Source organism: Lipotes vexillifer, unplaced genomic scaffold, assembly GCF_000442215.2.
Source record: "Lipotes vexillifer unplaced genomic scaffold, Lipotes_vexillifer_v1.1 scaffold2994, whole genome shotgun sequence".
NCBI classification, from domain to species: domain Eukaryota; kingdom Metazoa; phylum Chordata; class Mammalia; order Artiodactyla; family Lipotidae; genus Lipotes; species Lipotes vexillifer.
The window spans coordinates 1,086-7,731 of NW_006797813.1; the positions used below are offsets into that span (position 1 = coordinate 1,086).

Here is a 6,646-nt window from a genome sequence, read left to right on the forward strand (position 1 = left end):
ACTCTTTCCTGTGGGCTACCATTATGGCTTACAAGTAACTCATTTATTGAATTTACTGCCCAATTACCTTCTTCCTATCTGTGAGCTCCTTAAGGGTAAGCATGCTTCTATGTGTCCCAAGAACTCAGCAGAGAGCCAGGCAAGAAATAAAAGTTTAGTATTTATTTATGGAATAATGGTGAAGCTAACTCTTGTAAAACCATCTTATTAAATAATTGAGAAATTAGTTCCTCTTAGAGATCAGAACTATGGGGGGATAAAAGCCCACTTGCTCCTTCATCTTACTAAATATTATTTTACCAAAAAATAAAATATAATTTTGTTTTTCTTTTTTGATTTGAATGTCAAGATACTAAACGCCAAAAGTTTGTCCTAAATAAAAGTTTACCCCTAGCATTAGTAACCTAGTATGAGTAATCTGGTATTATTACACCAATACCCCATCCTGTCTTATCCCTGCATACATGCTACTGTAACATTATCTTGTTATAAACTATCTCAAGTCTATTTCGGAAGGAAGTGAGATATGATTAAAATATGTAAAATATGAAATATAAAGCTAAATATGAAGATGCTGCTTCAAAGTTGTCTTTAGTTTCTTTTCTTTGTTCCATGAATAATGTCTCCCACATTTCCGTAGAATCCTAAACAGCTGCGCTCTCATTACTGCAATATCTGTTCTTATATGCTTTATCTTGTCTGGTTCAGTTCTGAGGAGGCGGTATAGTCTGTTCTCCATAACTTGTTTTCTAATGTATATCCACTTGTGTGTCATATTAGTGATTCTATTTTTCCTTAAACTGCAGCTAAATTAAGCTATTTTTCAAAGTAATACGACAACCTAATGAAGACCCTTTCTATGTAAGATACGCACACTTTAGTTGGTATAATTAAGACAACAGAAAATATGATTTCCTTCATAACAATCTTAAACTGCAGAATTTAGGAGATCTATATCTAGATTTAGATTTAGGATAAACTGTGATGCTTTAGAAAAGTCTTTTGACTCCTTAGGACTAGATTACCTCAAAAGTTCTTTCCAAGTCTAAAATTATGGATCTATCGGTAATGTCTACAATGATAGCTGAGGTGCTAAGCCCTTGCCTGGAAATAAGCATAAGTACTCATCAGTTTATACAATGCTTTCTATAAAAAGAAGCTACCCTGAATATCATGTTAAAATACTTCTTTATTCAGATTAACATAAAATAAAAAATTCAAACCGTAGAATGCCAGATTATGCTTGCATTTGCTATGAACTTCTTAATCAAGTATATTGTCAACATTATACTACTTTCAATACAACATAGCTGCAAATATGGCTTCTCAATAATCACACAATTTCTCATCTTGGTATCCAGTACAGACATTAGTCTGGTCCAACTTACATATCTAATCAATATATGAGGATTTCTTATGCCTTAGTAATTAAAGCCAATTTCCCCCTCAGACTAATTTCATCGCTGAAATATACTGCAAGTTTATTCCTACTCTCACTGTTATTTGCTCCTTGAAAAACATATCAGACAGACCCTTTCCTGACAAACCAAATACCCTGAGTTTTGCAAGGTCTACCTGGATCGTTCATATCTTCTGTGAAGCATTATCGGGCTATCTAGTACTCAGACAGCTTAAAATGACCTATCCATTTTCTACATTTTTGTAGTACCACAGAATTCATACCTAACTTCTAACTTAACACCTAGTAATACATCAACTCCAGAATAGAGCAGCTAGTTCATTCATAAGCACATATCCTCCTTCTTGCCACACGTTTAGACTGCATTGCCCAACCTCTTTGCATCTGGGTGAACCTTAGGACTAGCTCTGGCCAATGCCATGTGGGCAAATACGACGTTCAACTACTCTGATGCCTGGCCTATGAAACTTTTAAAATCTTTCATGCACTTTCCTCCTTTGTACTTTTCTTCTGGCTGTACACAGAGGATTCAATAAGGACTATAAGCTTCTAGGTGATCACAAAGGTCCTAAGTACCTCCATGAATGAAGGGATGGAATGAAGCTCCTCCCTCTGTCCCAATATACAACTTTATATGGTACCCTTGTTTTTCTTGGGTCGTTTTTTACTTCCCTCATTGACCATAAATGACTGAGAATATACCTCAATGCTTTTTGGAATTCTGTATATAAGCAAATACAATTATTTAATAACATTCATTCAACATGAGCATTTTTTTTTTTTTTTTGCGGTACGTGGGCCTCTCACTGTTGTGGCCTCTCGCGTTGCGGAGCACAAGCTCCAGACGCGCAGGCTCAGTGGCCATGGCTCATGGGCCCAGCCGCTCCACGGCATGTGGGATCTTCCCAGACCGGGGCACGAACCCATGTCCCCTGCATCAGCAGGCGGACTCTCAACCACTGCACCACCAGGGAAGCCCAACATGAGCATATTTTAATAGAAAATGCATATTGTCTTTAGATTTATACTCTCATCGTTCAATGATATGCATTCCATATTGATAAAATATTGTAAATATTTAATTATTTTTAAATATTGCATACTATTCAATGATCACGCTAATCATATATCTGTATAATTTTAAAAAGTAAAACAAAAAATTAACGCTTTAGTATTCACTATGAAAGAGAATAATGGCCAGATTTTCTTCTGATTGGTGTTCTCTGTAGGTGCTATAATAAGTAATATAAAGCTAGAAATTGAAAAAAGAAAATCTGTAAGAGTCCATGAACACATTCTCAAGTCACTGAAATAACACACAGTTGGTGTATGAATGAGTTCATGAATCATTTATCAGCGGTGACAAAAATAGAAATTATTTCCCTCAGAAGTCTATCTTTGTTACAGTACCCTGTAAATATGTTCAATATTTGAATCTCTACTTTTAGGGAGGGAACTAACATTAATTGAAGGCTTATTTTGTGCCAGGTGCTTTACATAAATCATTGTACTTACCCCTCACAACAACTCCTTGAGGTAGTTATTTTTATCCCCATTGCAGAGATGAAATACCTTAATGAAGAAAGAACGCAGCTCACAAATGGCAGAGCCCCGACTGGAACCCACACCTGCCTTATTCTTTCATACTTTTTCTCTCTAACACAGAATTCTCTCTAGCATCTCTTAGCTATGTACTTTTTCACGACACTTTGTGTTTAAAGTACTTTACTTCTCTATTCTAAATTTCAACATAAATGTTCAACCAGTTATAATTACTTAGTGAGTTTCAACACTATGCTAGACAGAATAAAGTTTCAAAACTCATGTAAGAGTCTGCCTTTTATGAAAGGTCACATTGAAAGATGTCCACTTCCATTATAGATGATCCTTTCTATACCATTTTTCTCCTCTCCTCGCTGTAAATCCTGTTTTTTAATCTCCTGTCACCAAATTATATTGCTCATTTTCTTCATTGTTGAAGTCACTTAATGACCTTGCAATTAACTCCTCCAAGTTTCCCAACTATTTTAGCTCTGGCCTAATGGTCACTCTTTCCAACATGACTCTTTTTTTTTTTTCCTTTTTTTTTAGGCAAGTCAGCTGACAGCTTTATTGCATTGGGGAAGTGGACAGATCGCTCAGGAGCTCTTGGTGGGGCGAGTCCGCTTTCTCTTCGCCATCACAGGCTTCTGGCTGCGCAGGCCTGCCGGATGGCGGCCACGCGCAAACCCAGGCGGTACTTGTTCTTTCGGATCACGTGCCGGATGCTGCCGAGGGCGGCCCGGGCGTTCTTGTTGATGGTGGTCCGCATGTTGGGAGTGGCTGCCTTTCGCTGGCTGGATCTCCGCTTCATGACCACCACGACCCCTTTGCCATCTGCCGCCGGCTCCACGCCCATAGTCCGTCAGTGAATGAACCTGTTGTACCAGAAGGAGCTGCGGGCCTTCAGGTTATTGGGCTCGGTGCTATACGTCTGCTTGTTCCTCTTGATCAAGAAGCTGGAGCAGTTCAGCATGATCATCCATTGCAGATGCGCTGACATGGCGGCAGCTCCTCTCGTGGCGGCGGCCGGATACGCTCCAACATGACTCTTGATTTAATTGACAACTTCAATATATACATATATGATCCTTCCTGACATGTGGCCTCTTGATTGCTTAATCTTCTTCCCTCTAAATATCCTGTCTTCCCTATTATCTCAGCCAATTAACTGCCTGGCCATTTCTAGACCTATTCATTGTTAGTAATGCCCATACTTGCACAATTCTGTTTCATGCAGCCTCAGTTCTCTGACCATCATCTCCTCTCTTTCCAGCTCATTTGCTGCAGTATCTCAACCTTAACAGTCATATGCCCACTGGGACCTTCAATCTATTGAAGGACACACATCTCAGTCCGTCAACTCCCTTCACTAGGCAAAACTACAATTCTGCTTGGATTTAAATCTCTTCAACACCTACACTTGTACAGCTAAATATGCATGTAGAAACACACAGCAACTCAAAAATTCAATTTGAAAAAGTGTTGGAGGACTCTGAAGGCTGCCCACAATCATACTATATTTCACTAGTACATGTACTTTCCACTCTCCTTGAGGACGATTTCATACCTTCTCCTTTCTTCTTAAATTTCTAACACCTCCATCCTAATACTCCCAGTTGATGGCTTTGCTTTGTCTCCACTGAGAAAACTGAAGCAACTAGAAGTAATCTCCAGAAACTCTCACAGCGATATGTATTCACCCACAATTGAACCAGTATACTTTGCTTTCTCTCAAGTTTCTGGATAATGATTATTTACTCCTCTCTAAAACCTTCCCTTGTGCACTAAATACAATTTCCATCACCTATCCAAGAACTGCACAATGGAATTGATTCCCGTTTCTCTGCATTATTAATTTTTTATTATGTAGTAGAGAAAATCACCACCAGCAAAAATGTTATTTTTCTCCCATTTTAAAAGAATCATCTTTTAAACCCCATTTCACCTACCAGCTATAACTGATGGTTTCCTCCCTTCTGCAGCAAAATATCTTCAGATATTTGACTATACCCAGTAATATCAATTCCATTTCTCCTAATGCCCCTTAATCCTCTCCAGTCAGATTTGCCCCCTGATTATTACACCAAAACTATTCATGTCAAGATCACCAGTTACCTCCAAATTGCTAAATCCAATGGTCACTTTTCAGTTCTTATCAACATCAAGTATATTGTCCTTGACATATTTTCTTCACTTTGCTTCCATGATACCACACTCTTGATTCTCTTCTAACAATATTATTTTTACATCTCAACCTTCTTTGTTGGTTTCTCCTCCTCTTCCAGACCTCTTAATGTTGGAGTTCCCTAGATCTCAGTCCTTTATTCTCTCCCTCTCCTCTGTCTGCATCCACTACACTGTGGCTTCAATCAGCATATACATTTTAATAATAGCAACCATGTCACCCAAATTTAAACTCCTTGCCCAGACATGTTTTCTGAACTTCAAACTCCTATACACAACTAACTGCCTACCTGCCAGATGCATTGAGTTGCCAAATAGATATCTCCCACTGACTTGCCCAAAACTGAACTTCTCATTCCTTTCCTCCTGCAAACCTATTCCACTCAGTCTGTTTTGTTTTTTCATTTAAATGGATGACCCATCCTTTCAGTTGCTTTCAAACAAAAATCTCGGCTTCATTCCAGATTTTTCCCTTCTCACATCCCTATCCAATTTTTGGGAAATCCTGTTGTAATATCTTAAAATATATCCAGAACCTAATCATTTCTCACAATTCTCACTGCTACCACCTTGATGCCAAGCCATGATTATTATTATTCCAGTGATTCCTAAAATCATCTCTTAACTGGTTTTCCTGCTTCCATCTATGTGCAAATGATTTCAACACAACAGCCAGTGATCCTTGTCAAATCTAAATCATATCAAATCTCTCCTCTGCTCCAAACCCTCTACCAGTTCCTCTTCTTAGAGTGAAACTCAAGTCATTACAAGCACCAACAAGGCACTATAGTAACTGCAAGATCAGGCTCCACTTCCTTTCTGATCTAATTGTTCCCTCACTCATTCACCTCCAGCCACCTGAACTCCTTACTGAACACACCAGACATACTTATGCTCTAAAGGCTTTCACTAGCATAACTCTTTCTTGGGATGTTGTCCTCCAGATATGTGCTTGCCTATGGCCCTGAACTACATCAAGTCTTTGCTCAGATAACATCTTCTCAATGACATCAATTTTCACCATTTAAGTGAAAAATGCAACCCGACCCCCTTCTCCTTAGCTCTGCTTTGTTTTCTATAGCATTTATTACTTTCTCTTATCTAAATATTTTGTGTGTGTCTGTGTGTATGTGTGTTCCCCTAATGTAACCCTAGTGCCTAGAATAGTAGACACATGCTATGTGCTCAATTAATATATAAAATAATAAATGGATCAAATAATGAAGTATAAGCTTATCAAACCTACACCCTACACACACACACACACACACACACACACACACACAGCTCTAAAGAGAATTGGAAATTTATCCTTTATAATTGAAATACGATGATAATATACATCTAAATGATAATTAATAATTCTATATACGGAATAATAGAGTCTCAAAATTGTGAAGAACCTTAAAGCTCATATAATCCAGTCACGTATGCGATGTTTATGTTTCTTCTACATGTTTTCCCATAATTTTCTAGTCTATTTCTGAATACTGCATAATG

At 38.1% G+C, this 6,646-nt stretch overlaps 1 pseudogene; it reads right to left on the bottom strand.

Annotated features, from left to right (window-relative positions):
- Nucleotides 1-3,558: 3,558 nt before the first annotated feature.
- Nucleotides 3,559-3,962, bottom strand: LOC103090203 (60S ribosomal protein L28 pseudogene; annotated as a pseudogene).
- Nucleotides 3,963-6,646: the final 2,684 nt, after the last annotated feature.